This window comes from Alligator mississippiensis, chromosome 2 (assembly GCF_030867095.1).
Source record: "Alligator mississippiensis isolate rAllMis1 chromosome 2, rAllMis1, whole genome shotgun sequence".
Classification (NCBI taxonomy): domain Eukaryota; kingdom Metazoa; phylum Chordata; order Crocodylia; family Alligatoridae; genus Alligator; species Alligator mississippiensis.
Window position 1 is genome coordinate 201,881,744 of NC_081825.1, and position 16,646 is coordinate 201,898,389.

At 41.7% G+C, this 16,646-nt stretch overlaps 1 protein-coding gene across 4 annotated transcripts in view; it reads left to right on the forward strand.

The window, feature by feature from the left end:
* The first annotated feature begins 569 nt into the window (after nt 1-569).
* BMAL1 (basic helix-loop-helix ARNT like 1) overlaps nt 570-16,646 on the forward strand; it is an 86,464-nt gene continuing 70,387 nt past the window's right edge. For 2 of the 4 annotated variants that reach the window (XM_019476821.2, XM_019476824.2), the window contains exon 1: nt 633-732. The gene's annotated coding sequence lies outside the window, so the exon portion shown is untranslated. The other 2 variants (XM_014602270.3, XM_019476822.2) reach the window with 2 other exon arrangements.

A 16,646-nucleotide genomic window follows, 5' to 3' on the forward strand; every position in this document is an offset into this window, starting at 1 on the left:
GTGCAAGGCCATGATGGACCATTAGTGACTCCACGGTGCAGAACAGGGAGAGGTCACGGAGCTGTTATGACGTGAAAGGATGATGTAACACCCCCGGGCAAGATTATGACGTCCTGTGGCACTGCCTCGCAAGAGCAGGGAGTGGCAGCGTGACGTATTCGAACTACCCCGCGGCACGCGACGGTGACGTAGCAGGGAGGATGACATTACATCGCGCAGGGAGGCAATGACGGAGTTACCAGTGGTCATGGCAACAGTGCGTTGGACTTAAGACGCGCGGAAGGGGGGCTCCCACCATGGCGCCCCCAGGCGGGGCGGAGGGATCCATCCGGGTCCCCTCGCTCCTCAGCGTCGCGTGCGTAAACCCAGACAGCTGCTCCGCCCTCCCGGCTCCGCGAGGCGGGAGTTCAACCCCAAGAACCGTTTATGATTGGCTGTCGTTCCGCAAAGGGGGGTCCGGATTGGCCGGCGGGGGAGCGCCGAGGCCCGGCCGCGATTGGGCGCGGAGCTGGGGCAAGCGGCTTGCGCATTGGCCGAGAGGCGCGTTCGGGCTCGGGCGGGGGGGAGCAGCCATTGGCTGGAAAGTAGGTTAGTGGTGCGACGTTCGGTGGCAAGCCAGGCGGAAAGTAGGTCAGGGACGGGGGGCTGCGCTGGGTGTTGCTCACTGCATTCGGCGGGTAGCGGAGGAGGCGGGGGCCACGCGGGGCGACCACCCCCGCCCGCTCGGCCACGGTGAGGCGGGGGCTCGGAAGGGGGTCGCGCGCGGAGCGGGAGGCGGAGGGAGCAGGGGTTCCTCGAGGGCGCCTGCGGCCGTTGACCGGCCCCACGGCTGGCCGCGCTCCAGGCGCGCTAGTGTCTACGCGGGGGGAGGGGCGGACCCCGTGCGCGCAGGTGCAGCGTTCCCCCCCTTCGCCCCCTCCCCCCGTCCGAGCCCCGGGCCCGCGGATGGGCGCGGGCATAGTCCCCCTCCCTCTGGGCTGCCCCCCCCCCCACCCCGGTTCGACGGGGGGCGCTGCGGCTCTCCAAGCAAGTCGGCGATGGGCTCTGCATCCGCGCCTCGCTCGTTTGGCAGGGCCTGCTCAGCCCACCCCTCTGCTCGCCTCCTCTTGCTTGATTTATTTTATATTCTTTTAGTTTACTTTATTTGATCATTTTACTTTATTATTCTTCAGCAATTGGTCTGTGACCTGTAATGCTTTTTGGGTGTTGTGTGAACAGGTTTGAGATGGGACAGTGCTTGGGCCCCAGGCAGGACTGACACACAACCTGCCGCCCCCCCCCCCCCCTCCGTGAGAGGAGCTGTGTGGCCTGCCCAGCTTTGCTGGCGTTGGTTTTCTTGTTGTGTTTCTTTTTTTCTCTCTCTTTTTAAGAAGTGTAGCGGTGGTTAAGTACAGGCTGGATGTTGGCTGGTCAGGATCTGCCTCTCTGGCCCCTGGAGATTGCGTCTTGTCCGTTCGAACTCGTGCTGCAAACTGCGCTGTCAATTTTCTTTTCAAAGCTCTGTTCCCCTCTAGACATTATAGACTGGGTCATGGTGGGATGCTTTCAGCTCAGAACTGCATGTCCTTTGGTGGATTGGAAAGTACTTTTCCTGCCCAGGAGTCAAATTGCAAGTGTTTTGGGGTTTTTTTGTTTTTGTTTTTTGTCTCTTTGAAATCTGGCTTCCTCTTTATGCCTGGCATGTGCAAACTGGTGGTACTGGCAGCTCACAAAAGGCATTGAAAACCCAACCTTTTTTTCTGTAATGTTAAGCATTAACACCGCTTGTTTGTGTGTTTTTTAAATTGGTGTCTTTAAATGAAGTGATCCACCTCTGGAGTAAGTTTTTTAAATTAGGTTGTGTGGGAATGCAGTTGTATGAATTGAGGCAAATCAAAATAACCCTTATAAGCATCCAAAGCTGCATTTGTCAGTGAATGTCCAGAATCTCCCTACTTGTTTAAAATAGGTCTGTGCTCTTTCTTGTTCCTAAACAATTAATTGAGTATTTCTCATAACCACTAATGATTTTATGTCTGTCTGTAATGCAGTCTCCAAGTGTTGCTGCTCTAGGTTGTTATGGTGTGCTTCTACACCACTAGTACATGCTTCAGACCCTGCTGGGAATGCTCAGTATGTTCAGGGTCTGGAAAGGAGCTGCATACAGAGACTGGATAAACAAAAAGGGAGTGGAGAGGCTGGAATGACGTACGTTGCCCCCTGGAAAACCTGTGGACTGTGTCTTTTGCCTTGGGGTCTTGTGCAGCTGCAGATCCTAGGGTCAGCATTACTGTGGAAGTGCAGTACCTGCTTGCAAGTGGTATTAACTTCTCATTGACATTTGGGAATCTGCCAAGTTTGGAAGAAGCCCCATGACTCCTTAAAGGCTGAATCAAGAAGCTATCCACAGATGTACTTTAACAGAGATTTTTGCCTCATGCATCTGCCCCTGGATGTTCTTCTGTTAAGGGTTACCTGGTCAAAAGCAGTCGGGGTCCCAGACTGAAGGAAAAGCTGATGTTCCTTGGGGTAGGAGACAGGAATGCTGGACATCATGGGTTCAGTTTGACTAGGATTAAAAGTATGTTAACCACCACACCTTAATTCTAATAAGAGACGAGCTCTGTGATGATAGTACAACTTGTACTTCTTAAGTGAGTTTTGAAACATGAGGTTTTTAAATAGGCTTATGCTTTTTTTTGTTTGCAAAACCTTGCTGCATGTGTTATGACCACTAATGAGATACATTCAATAACCTGAAATATTGTCTACATGCAGAGTTTTTGCAAATTAATTAATTTTAATTAGTTAATTTAAAATGATTAGCATAACATTGAAGCTGGAAAGTAAGCACGAGTGAAGTAAAGACCTTGATTGCAGGGTTGACACTCCGTTGCTATTTCCCATATGTCATACTTTTAAATGTTACTGCATAAAGTCATGTCTTTGTCAGGAGAACTGGAGCACTGCACATGTGGCATGTTAAGCTTATGTTAGGTTTAACTTTTTGTTGTCTCTGGTTTACCTGCTTACTTGTCAGTCTTGAACATTTATTTATTTGGGTGCATTTGTATTTCCTTACAGTAAGGAGAGTAGGCAAAAGCAGGCAGCCATATTTACATGTACTTAAAAGTTTTAAAGTCACTAAGGAAGTGTCCCTAGATTGCATTCAACCCAGCCTTCTCTAGGAATCTGAGTGAATATACTGACTTAAGCCATAACTTCTTACTAATATTCAATTCTTTCTCCTCCAGTTTGGGTAGCTGCTTCTTTCTTTAAGGCCTAAATAGCTATGGACATTTTACAAGTCAATTTAAAATGTCTTTCACTTTGAGCTTGCATAATAATTATTTTTGTTAAAATTATTAACACATGAAAGGATATAGACTGAAATGCAACAGCTCAGACTGAATTCATAATTATTTAATAGTGTAGGTCATGTTCTGAGCTACTGTGGCAGGGTTACCCCTTTTAACTTAGGCCAGATTTTCTGAGCATAGTTAAGTGCTTTAGAAAAATGCCTCTGTATCTAAACCCCTCTTAAAAATCTGTCCTTGGGTCTGCTCCACTCTCGGAAGCATATACTGTCACTTTTAGACCAAATCAAAGACACTGATGGGAAGCATTGAAGGCTTTCATGTACAGCACAAGAAAAAGATGGTGTTTCCATTCTTCTCTGTGTATCTCAAGATAGTATTTGTAAGTAGTTTATGCCTGATACTTTCATGTTTGAAGTATATAATGTGAAAGGTTAGCTTTAGTGACTAGTTTCATTTTGTGACACCTAACCTTTTGAAGCTGCTGGATTCCTTCTTCAGTTCTGGAGAGTTTTTAATTATTTCAGGATTATTTGGGTTGCATGGGGGAAAAAAACAAAAGTGGGGGAGGAAGTCTTTTAAAAATCTGTCATACTTCAACATAATTGCAATTAGTACAATCATTTTCAGTGATAGTAGTATGCAACTCTGAAAAAGCTTAAAGCAATTTCAACCAGGTAGTCTGCTGGAGTCGTGCCAGATCGTTTTGAAGGGCTACTTGTAGTGTGAGCAGATAAACAGAGGCTCAGGTTGTCCTTGCCTGACCAATCCTCCACCCTTACTGCCTGGCCCCTCTGCAAGGAGGTAATGCTATACATACATTTAGGTTTTTTTAAACTGGGTGCTATTTAAATCACAAAATTGTGGAGGGGTGCCTCAAAGCCAGTGAGGGGTGCCCAAGTCCAAAAAAGTTGAGAACTACTGGTTTAAAAAAATAACAGTGCTCCTCTTCTGGTTTTGTTTCATACTGTTATTGAAATATCATTTATGTCATAACAGCTTTGGGTCTGTTGTGTATAATTATCTAAAAAAATACAAGTTAATGCAGACTACAGTTTTGTTTTTTGTTTTTTTTATATGTGAAAGTTGTTTAAACCTTGGTGAACTGTTTTGCCCTCAGCTATGAATTACCAGTGAGGCTGTATTTTCTTGGAAACTTTCTTTCATCTGATATTGAAAATGTAATTGTGTTATGTAATTGATTCTTAAGAAGAAATATAAAACTTCAAAACAACAATAACTTGATAGATCCATCAACTAATGGCCTAGAATAGTGGTGGCCAACCTGTGGTATGTTTGCTACAATTGGCATGGGAAGCTTCTGTGTGGCACATGGTAGACTGCGGGGGTGGAGGGGGAGTAGGGAGCAGAAAGCAGATCAACAGATTGGGCAGGGAAGATGATCAGAGTGGCACTCGGGCAAAAAAAACAGGACTTAAGTTGTGGCACGCCTGCTGAAAAGATTGGCACTCTAGAATGAAGTATTTCACTTTTAGCCTTTGAAAAAGTGGATACTTAATGGTTTATTTTTGATCCCACTAATTTGGGCATTGATTAGTATCTTAAAAAAAAAAAAAGATACAGTAATGTAGTTTGAAAGTCTTCAGTAATTGTACAGATTAATTCAAGAATCTCAAGATCAGGAATACAATAATTTTTCTCATCTGTAAATAAACACCAGATCAGTTATGTTTAGGTGGGTTGTCTGTGGCTAGTTTATGTTCAAACATCTTTCCTCACTTGCAGCTGCAAATGGATATTTTGTAGTCAATGCACACAATGTGTAATCTCCTTCAGTCTCCTACTCTTTCAGAAGCTGGTATTAAGTGCCTCCCATGTCAGAGATGCTTCCAAGTCAGCTGTTGGTGTCAGAACAACTTGTGACTCTGGGCAGATACCACACTGTAGTTTACTAGGTTGTTGTCTAGTAGGAATGATGTTGATGATGCTGGTGGGCTACTTTTAGAGCAAGAAATATCGTTCATGAGACTTAGCTGTGAATAACACTCCCCTTTCATGACCTAATCTGTCTGTTTGCTGTGAACTTTTAAATAAGGCTACACAGAAAATGTAAACAGGAATGAAAATGAAACTTGCATTTTTATATCATATAATTGCTTTGTGCAATACGTTCTTTGCCTGTCCCTCCATAAGCTTTCAGTCATCCCCCTTCCTCCTCACCCTTACTAAAAATTTAGTGGCATTTTCAGTATTCTGTTTACATGGGAAACTAAGTTAGAGGTCATGACATCTTGGTATTGATTATTATTTTTTTTTTTTTTTTGTAGATAAAGTGAGTTGGCATAGTTTGACTGTTACTTCTCAAAAAAATCAAAGAAAAACCATACTGTAGTTGAGCTTGTCTTTTAATGTTGATGCTGCATGTCTAGGAATTATTATATATGATTTTTCCCCCTTGAAGTCATAAGACCTAGATGGAACAATTGTCAGAGAATGCAGCTTTGGGAAATGATTTTTATTTTTGCCAAAACTTTGCTTTACAGAAAAAAGGTGGGTGGAGAGGAGAGGAAGGAGATCTGGCAGTATCAACTTCTCCTTTTTTCACTTGGGAGTGGACATAGATGGTAAACTATATTTATTTTGTTGAAATGTTTCAACTGATTCCAGACTACTTTTAAACAATATATATCTTTTTGGATAACTTGGGCACATTTTGGTTCTGTTCTAATTTGGAACAAAGCCAAATCAGGCAAATTACTTCTAATTTTTCAATGGAACTTGCCTTTCATACAGCCCTAGCTATTACATGGCTTGAGCCTCTGCAGTGTTTTTTGATACTGGATGTTTGCATGTTTTTTTATATGTGGGATTTTAAGCATCCCATCTTGAACTGTGTTAAGTGTGCCTGTGCTTCTCCCTCCTATTTGAGCCCCCCTGTAAACCAGAATTTTGAGTCGTTCTAGGATTCAGACTTTCAGTGAGATTCAAGTAATAATAGAGCTGCTACATAAATAACTTATTTTTTAAATGTTATATTTGTTCTGTGCATACATTTGGAAATAGGCTGCTTATTTATGAGGAATGATAGTTTGTTCTGGTCTAGATGAGCAGAAATCTAGAATTGAATGTTGTTTAAAGGCAGTGGCCCATGGTTGGATGTTTTAAGGCACTACTATTTAAGCATTTTTACATCATTCAAACACTGTCTTCCATCATCATGATGTTCAAGACCAGCTAAACTACATATTACTTGTTCACTGTCATCTTGAGATCTAGGGAATTTAGAAAAAGTAGTTTCAGGTCTTAGTGTCTAGTCCATGTCCCTGCCATTTGAGGAGAAAATGCAATCCAGTTTTCATAGTGCAGCTGTTGTTTTTTTTCTTTGTTGGAGAAGACCGTGCAAAAAGGAAAATTATATTGACTGACTATTCCTGGAGAACTGTATGTACAAAGTACAGTCGAATGCAGAAAAATAATCCAGTACACAAGAAGTTGGGTTTTTTTGCATCCTTTCCATGGTGGTAACTGCATTTTAGTTGTAACAAGTTTTCTTTGCTTTGTTACTTTTTTAAATTTTACAAAGATGAGGGTGTTTTATTTATTTATTTTTTTTTTTACATCAACCAGTGATGTATATTGTTTTATAGGATTTTATTTTTTAATTTATAATTTACATAAGATTCAGAAAGAATTTAATTATATAGTCAGTCTGTTTATAGAATTTTAAAATAACTAGTTTATTAATAGTGTTTGAATAATTAAGTTGTTACAGGAAGCGTTAGCATTAAAACATTTTTTGTATGGGGAAAGTTACAGTAATCACAAGTCCATTTTTTTTCTTTTAAGAATTTGCCAGTGACAGAGAGAATGTCTAAGTGTCAGTTTCATGTATTAAAATGAAGTTTCAGCCTTTGTAACTTTATCTTTTCTCTTTTATATTAATCCTGAAGTGCAGAAATTAACACTAATTTTGGAGTTAAAAACAGGAGATGCGGCAAGATATGCTCCCTACAAAGTTCTTCACAGGATAGATTTGAATGAAAAGCGGAGGAGAGCTCTTGTATATGGAATACTTATAAGAGTATCAGACAGCTTACTGGATAAGTTACTGTATTCTGGCTCAAAATGAAGAGCTTTTTGCATTCATGCACAGTTTTAAGTAAAATTCTAAAGATGTGATAAGTTATTTGTACTTAATTTAAAGCATACAAAGACTGGGATTTTTTGTTTAAACAAATGGCTGACTTTTACACTGCAAATGCCCCTCCTCCCCATCTCCCAAAAGAGAATAGCTTCACTTTGTGAATTGTAGAATTTGACCTTTTTTCTGATGCCAAAATCAATCCTTGTGCACTTAAGACTTAACCAGAAAGTCTTGCTTCCTGTTGTCTGTTGCCATTGTAAGGTAATAAGCAAGAAACGTCTCAAGTATATGTGAATGACTTCAAGTGTGTTAAGCGATATCCTACCACTTACTTCTCCAGCATCACTTCTGGTAGCTGTTGCTTTTCCCTTCTCTTTTGTAAGCTACCTTTACTGTTAAGTACTTAAGTATTAAATTAAGTGGCCAGACTTAGAAAAACTACATGTTCTCTCAGGTAAACGAGTACAAAAAAAACGCAGAATAAAAAGTGACGTCAACCAGAGTCAAGAATTCTTCACCGTCTGCAGGGCATAGTACCTCTGTGAAGATCCTTATGCTGTTTGGTCCTTTGTAAAGTAGGATTCCCCCCATCTACTCTGTTTTTTCCTCCATTGGTTGTAGAGGTCAAATTTAGATGGTAACAGGCTAACTTCCTGGTCTAGTTTTATTATCTGTGCTGGAATTCTAACTACTTATCTTGCCACAGTAGTAGTTTTGATAAAGGGTAGCTTCCTTTGTCTCTTTACAGTTACAATCCCCTAGTAACGTCTTCATTCACTTCTTGTCGCTAGGGCTGAATCCAGTATATGACACTCGTGCCTACAAGTAGGTGTCTCACCCCTACAGTGGAATCAGCAGTCCTGAGTCCAATGTTTGTGCTGTAGAGTGTATTGGGGGACCTGGGTGCTTCAAAATGGCAGTTAAAGGATTAGGACATTCTGAGCACAGGGTGGGTCTTAAACAACATGCCTCTGGCGGTTAGGCATCTAATTTTGTGCTGTAGGCAGGTGGTTCTAGACTCTTGGGATCCAAAGCTTGAAACCCATTCCCAGGGGTATGTGAATCTTTTTTTGATGTAAATGATGACCAGGGTTTACTGCCTCCTTTCAAAATGTGGTTGTAAGGAGGAGGATGGTACTACCTTATTATATAGTAGTCTATTAGAGGACTGGCTAAGGAAGTGGGAGACCCAGTTTCACAGTTCCCTGTGTTTGAAGAGTTCAAACTCGCCCCACCGCAACGCACACATTTTCTACCTCATAGGGTGATACCCTAACATTTTGTCTGGGTGAGGTTACTTTTCACTCTTGTTAAGCTACTACGCACAACAATGCCCAAAATTGGACACAGGGTGGAGGAGAACACCTGAGGAAGCTTGACACTCCAGTCTGTTGGTTATAGGACTCATCTGTAAAGTCTTTGATTCCAGTCACTATTCCCTGTACTATTTCTGCTTTTAATCCAGTGACTTCTAATGCAAAATGTACAAGTAGCACTGGGGGTAAAAGCAGGAATCCAGGATTTCCCCTTTCATAGTTAGGCTAGGGGTGCTCGGGTGGAGCAGTATGATGGGTTATATTTGGGATTTTAAAGTGCCTGGGTAAGTGATTCTCAACCAGTGCTGTGGCCTGCTGGGGTACCTTGATCCTTTCAAGGGTGCCATATAATGTTAGGGGTGTAAACATGATCTACATGATAAACCCAGACATTTCAAGTAGGAATCTGTAGTGTTAAAAAACATTGCAACCTGTTATGGTCTTGCTAAGTTCCTTGCAACAGAAGAATTGCTTTCTTAATTTTTCTGTACTCAGCTTTTACTACTAAAAAAAGAACTGGCATTTTCTGATGGGTGCCTTGAGTTTTAAGAAGGTTGAGAACCCCTGGCCTGGGTCTACCAAAATTGTTTTTGTTTGAATGGAGACTTTTCTCTGGTATCTTTTGATCTTGGTATTTGGGATTCTTCCCACTGTCCTTCATAAGTATTTCCTTAGGCTTACACAGCTGCCATCTGCTCCTCAGCCCATAGTTTAATAATGGGAAGACCCAGAATCTATTCTGCTTATGCTGTTTTCGAAGAACTGCTACTAATCCAGACCCTTTTGAATCACAATTCTGGTGCAAAACAGGAACCTCTTTTATTTCCTGCTCTCTTTCCCAGCATACAGTGCTGTCAATTCAAAATAATTTCTAAATTTAGATTTATAGGATGGACAGTTACAGATTGCATGAAATAGGTGAGTAGAACGTTTTGTATTATCATTGGTCCTTAAGTATATTTAAAGAATATGCACACTATTCAGGACATGTTTTCAGTTCAGAAGCCCAGAAAAATCACTTAAAGCTTCTCTGTTGAAAACCTTGTATCTGCTTTTCATAATGGCTCAAGCTAACAGCCTTGGGACAATAGGTGATTGTACTTTCCACTTCAGTAGATAGATAGGTTTAGTTAAGGACAGTTGTAGCCTTTACCAAGCTTATTGTAACTTTTATGGGTTATGTCAGACCTTTAAAATCTTAATGTGAAAACAAAGTGAGGTATTGGGGCTTCAAGTGGTCCCTGTTAGAAACTATAGTACAGTTTTGTTTTGTTTTTTTGGTTTTTTTTTCCATTTCAAACTTTTGTCTTAGTTTCAACACTATTAACATGTCATCATTAAAGTGACTTTTTTACTTACTTGATTTTTCATTAATCAATAGACAAGTTATCTCAATGTCATTAAATTTTAAAAAGTATTGCATTGTGTGAGTGGAGAAAGCAGAGTAGATATATCTTGCAGCTGTTGCTCAATAGTACAAAAAATTATCTGTACATGTTAGGGAAATTAGCAGGCAATATCCTAATTTTATATCTCATAATATTCCTTCTATTGGAAAAAACGGTCTGCTTTAGTCGCTGCTGAGCCAGTTTAAATTAGTTGAATATTAAATTTTCTTTAGGAATCTATTAGTTCAGAGCAGGGATCCAATAGGTCTTGTGAAATAATGGGAAGTAACGTTAGAGGTGCATAAATGTCATTATTTCTATTTAAGGAGTTGCCTGCAAGCCAGTGTTGTCAGGTGTTAGCCTGTAAGTTTCATTCAGCTAGTATTTTTATCTTTGAATTAGCCAGTTGCCTGTCAGGAATGATGCGGGGTGGGGGGGATGGGTTGGGAGTTGCCGCTGCCTGCAGGAAGCAGGGCTGGGTGGGGGGGGGGCAAGGCCAGCCAGCCCCTCTGTCATGGCAGCGCCTCGCTGCCTCCTGTTTGGAATGCTCTTGGAGCCCTCTAATTGTTTCAGGCAACCAATCGGAGTGCAAATAAAGCATTGCAGACAGACTAAGGCTTTTATAACATTAGAATTTTAGAACAGAGTTCCACAAGTAAAATGAAATGTTACTACATCTTAAATTTACCAGATGGAGCCATCCATTTCATGAGGGATGCAGGAGTAGCAATTTAGGATGGTTCCTTAACTATGATATTGACAGACTCTTAACGTTTCAGAACTGTCCTTGTACAAGCTTCCTTTCTTCTGCTGCTTCCATTGCTCACCCTTTAATTCAGGGGTGGGCAATTATTTTGGTTGGTGGGCCACTTAATGCATTTTGGCAAGCTGTTCAGGGTGGCACACAGTAAATCTTTCAGTAGACATCATTTTAACGAATTACAGTATACAATTTGTTGGGTTTTTTTTAACTAAAAATCAAACGTCTATAAACATCCAGGAAGAGCACACACCAACTGCTGAAGTTTCCTTAGCCTGACGAAGGGTTTTTGAACCCGAAAGCTTGCTTAATAACTATTCTCCAACCATTTGGGTTGGTCTAATAAGATATCAAATTCACCCAAGGAACCTTGTCTGCAAACATCTGCAATAACATTTTAATTTTATTTAAAAAATCCTGAGTTGTATTTGAGTAATATATATAGCAATGATTTGTATAAAAGGTCAAAATGATGTCTTACTCTTATATATTGTGTGCATGTGGAAAGTGGGGGGGTCTGTATATGGGGGTACATGTGTGTGGGGGTAGGGGCTGCCCATGCACTAGGTCCCAGGAGATTGCTGGGGGTGAGGGGAGAGGGAGAGGGGTCATAAGGCATGTGCAGCAAGCTGGCTGGGGCACTGGCACAGGTGTCGGCCCCTCCTCTCCCCTACCATCTGGCCTGCAGCTGCCCCTACAGCACTCTGCATACAGCCAAGCCCTGCCTGCTTCTGCCTGGGGCAGCCTGCACTGGGCTCCCACCCCTACCTGCCCTACACCTGCTGACAGCACTACCCAGGTACTGCTTGGCTTCCTCCCTGCAGCGGTGGCTCCTCTTCTTCCCCCTGCTCCTGCTGCACTGCTCTAGGCAGGGGGGAAGCTGCAGCTGGAAGACTCCTGCCCTAGTGTGCACAGCTCCAGCTCCAGACTATGTTCCACCCACTCTACCACCTGCGTGTGGTTGCTCATCGTGCTAGGTGGCCAAAGGTGGTCTGGAGCTGGAGCCCCAGGCACTGGGGCAGGAGCTGTCCAGCTGCAGCTTCCCCCCCTGCCTGGAGCAGTGCAGCAGGGGCAGGAGGGAAGGGTAACTGGAGGTGGGGACGAGTCGAGGAGTACCTAGATGTCTGTTGCAGCAATGGCAGCAGCTCCTCTGGGAAGCTGTGTGCACTGGCCAATGCTAGAGCAGGTGCAGGCAGAAATGTAGCCCAGGCTGCCCTGGGTAAGAGTAGGTAGGGCTTGGTCCAGTGCAGAGCACTGCAGGGGCAGCTGTGGGCTGGATACAAGGGCTGTATTTTGCCTACCCCTGCTTTTATTCATCAGAAAGTTTTCAGCTTTATATTCTTTCCCAGAGACGTCTGTCAAGCTGCAAATAAACTGTCACCTCAGGAGCTCTGACTTGTAAGAAGAAATTGCCTAATTCTACTTTAAAGACTGCTCTTAATATAGGACACTGGAGCTACCAGACTAAAGCTATGGACTGTCTGTTAACAGTCCCTTTCCCTGGTAGTGATCATCACCCCATCAGATGGTGGGGCAAAACCTGGCAGACCTGTATCTAATTTATAACGTCTAATTTTGCTTCCTGCCCTCCTAGTCCCTTTTCAGGACCTTTCTGTTAGGCTCTAGCTGAAGTAGGAGACTTCCTTCCTGATGGCTTTAGGGACACTAGAAGCTGTGGGGAACAGGATTCTGTAACACTTACTTCCTGGTTCTAAAGAGAAAGGGAGGAAGCATAGAAGTCCAGTTTGACTCCTGTGCAGAAATTTCAGCTAGTAGGGGAACCACTGTGGACTTCAGGACAATAGGGTATGTTTCTACCAGTCTTCATGAGATCTCATCCTGCTGATAAATTATCACTATGATAGCAAAGACTTGTCTGCACGTTCTTCAGCAGTGGGGCTTCTCCTGCATCTTCCTGTATGTTAGACTTCACTTTAGGTGAACAGTATACATTTCAGGGAAGCACTATCTGAGTAAGGATAACATTTCTTCTATGGCTTGTTCTTTCCTGGCCTGCTGGAAAGACGAATCTAGTTTGTACAGTGGAGTGCCTACATTTGTATCCTTTGGTTGGATGTTTGATGGATGTTTCTTAATGTTAGGTGGGCAACCAGGTGTCTGAACACCAGAGAAGGGAATCCATGTTAATTGGAACACAGTGTGACTTGATAAGCTTATCAAGGCTTCCTGCACTGCGTAAAAGGGCATTATATACAGATTATGATAAACGCTATTGTGCAGTATAGGGAGAAGAGCAGCTAGCATGGTGCAATATTCTCTTTTCTCTCCAGGGAAATACTTCTGGTGCATTCACCATCAAATACACTTGTTCGTGATACAGCCCCCTGGATACGAGAGAGAATGTTTTGGTGGACTTCTCATTAATGCCACAAGGAGGAAATCAAGGACTGAGTTTCCCACATCAATTTCACATACTGGGGTTGTACAGTAATGGATCTATCTACATTAGATGTCAAGAGGAAATGACAGTCCTTCTGTTAGGAAGCTTAAATGGAGGCCTCCCCATCCTGAACCTCAATCTGTGAATAAGCATAGTTCTGCAAGCCTTCTTGCCCATGCCTCTCGGTGGATACAACCCAATATGAGGTCTGGGTGATCCTTCTGGCATTTGTATATCCGTAATAGTTCTGGTATTAGGAACTTATGATAGAGAAGGAATCTCGGGGCCTTGCCCTGGTTCTGGCCTTCATTATGCAAGTCAAGAGGTAGAGTGCTTCATGAGTCTCGTATCATAGAAACCTGCAGGATAAATGTTGTATTGGTGGTTTTCAGTTGCCTGTTTTTCTAGGACTGAGACACCCATTTCCAGGTACATGAATGCTGCTTTGGATTTGCTTACAGTAGGAGATATGCATGTGAACAGTACCTTAAAGGAGAAGAAGATACTTGTCAGTAACTGAAGTTCATCCAGATGTAGTGTTTGTCCTGCCATATTTCCTTTCTTCTTATGGAGGCAAATACAAAACAGGATTCTGAAAAGCAGGGGGTTTGCACTGCCCTTTCATAATTTGTGCCAATATAGTAGAGAGGATGGGGCTATTTCATGCTCTAGAGATGCTACTAAGGCAAAGGGTCTCCAAGCTTGAGTGCTTGATATGCAAATCCTTGCTGTAGGTGTGGATATATGTGGGCATCACCTCTTGAAGAACTTCAGATACTGGTTTTGGTTTTTTTGTTTTTTTTTTTTAAGATTTACCTTCATGTAAACTTCATGGATTAGTGATCTTAGACATTCACTTCAATTAATTTACCAGCTAATAAATTATTTTAAACTTGGGGTACGGGTTGGGTATGGGGGAGAAGAATTGGGGTTTCCAAATAAGCAGGCAGTCAGTTACCTTGTCTCTTTTGAAAGCATGATATAATTTAGGACAAAACTGAATATTTTAGGGACAAACAGAGCAATAAGGCTTGCATAATTCTTTTGGAGATATAGTGCATTTTTTAATGCAAATTATCTAAATCTTTAATCTCTGGATGAGTTGTCTGTTGTTTTCAAGACATTTAATTGACCTTTTTCTTAAGGTTTAGTTGCTCAGTCTGCTGGGTACTCTCTAGGCAGAAAAATACAGTGCCTCTTAGTCTAGATTTTTGCCAGACTACTGCTAGAGCTTTTATAAATCTATTCAAAAAGCTCTTCAAATGATATCACTATCAGATACACAATCATTAATTTGTTTCTTATTTAAAAAAAAATGCTCTCTGCTCTCTAATTCTGGCTTGATATGGTCCATCCTGGATGTTCTCCTCAGTTTCAGTTTTGGATGTTTCTTAGGGCTTGCTAATTCCAAGTAGTTAAAGCAGCATGGTCCAGCAGGTTCCCTTGACAGAGGAACTTTATTTTCTTGCTTGGAATATTACATCTTCTCAACACAAGAAGGTCATGCTAGAGGGTAGCATGCTTTTAATTTACACTTTTTGTCTGAGAGTAGTGTGTGGTGGGATACTTTCTAGGTTTTGTTTCTATATAAGCCATTGTATGTTTTGGCAACAGGGCCTGAAAACTTTAAAAATCAGTGACTGCATAGGGTGCTGGCAAGCAGGCTGCACATAGATGGGGAGGGAAGAGGAACCTCCTTGCAACTCTAAGACTAGGAAAAAAGTGGAACTAGACCAAGTGGTTCCAGTTGTGGGGCAGCAGATGGCTGGTTAGTATTATTATCTTAGTTTCCTTATCTCTCCTTTTTCCCTGCTTAATCTTGTATTGCAGTAAAATACTGAAGTTCTCTACCTTCAGATTCCATCACCTCTTCTGACTCCCCTTGATGTAATTTTGTCTGCATCTGTCAGTTATTGGCAATTATATTCAAGCTTCTCTTAAAACAGATCTTTATGCTGTATGGATGAATTTTCCACACATCTTGTTTAAAAACATACTTGTCAGTCTTTGTTCAGATCAGATGGAGAAATAGTCTTCCACTTCAGGTGTGACCAGTTACTATCTGATGCATCTCACTGTATTGTTTTCTCTATTAAAATACTCTGTAAGTAAGACTGGGGCAGTTGTTACACCCGCTGTCTTACTGTTGGATGAAAAGCAAGAATGTGTGCCATTCTGGATTATAGAACAGTATAATTTTTAAAGCTGAATTTTTCAGGATATGAAGTTGGTAGGGTCAGGATATCAAGGAATACCCATTTATCATGTTTTATCACATACCACATGCCCCCAGTCAAGACACGCACCTTGTTTTTGGAAGGCAGAATGTATAGAATATAAAATGTATAGTCATGGTCTAGAGCTGGCTGCTTCTTGGAGAAGCTGTGCTGCAAAATGGCTTTCAGCATCTTCCTCATCCACTAAACTGAGAGCGGCTATGAAAATATTAATACTGCAATGAAAACATATCAGCTGCCTTGCTTAAGATATGCACCACAATTTTTTTAGGGCTGTCTTAAATAAATAAATAAATAAATATTTGTGGAGTGGGTTAGGGAGGGGGAAAGTATGTGTGTGGTTTGCAAGTAAATACGATACTCATTCAGGCTTTTTCTTGACCAATGATTATATGGATTGGAAGCTGAAGCTTTCAAAAACTAGAAATAAGACACTAATTTTTACCTTTTTAGGGGTTTGTTTCAAGCTATGAAGTAGTGGATATTCCATTTTGATGCATTTCCTGGAGACACCCAAGTCAGGTTATTGGGATTAATCCAGGATTAATTGGGTCACAGTTAATGGTTTGTAATGGGAAGGAAGGTCAGGCTGGATGATCTAATTGTTTTTTCTGACCTTCAAAACCCATGATGATTTTTTTCCCTGTAAAAATAACTTCATGCAATTTCATAGATTTTTCTCAATATATGTACATTTTTTCATAAGAAAGTGGGATGTATCCTAAGCTTGCTAGCTTTCAGCAGCTGGAGATAGTGACCAGTGAGTTCTGTAAGGATCACTTATGATCCATAGATCATCATTTGAGAGTCTTTGATCTAGAAAGTAGAGTATGGGGCTAGGAGTCGAGACATGCGCTGACTTTGAATGTGAGCAAATAACTGTTCCTGCCTTTCTTCTGCAAGATGAGGCAGACATGGGTGGGGGAAAGAAATATTTAATATACATTCAAAGTGATCAGTGGGATGGCAGCACATCATACTAATAAACTGTGTTGTTTCCCATGCTCTTGGTTAAGAATTTGATTGATCTTTGAAACAGATCTTCATAGGTATGTTTAATTTCTAATGGTGTAATACTCATTATGTGCCTTGACGCTTCCTGTCCAATATAACTTATATTGCTTCAAACCATTAATTGGATTT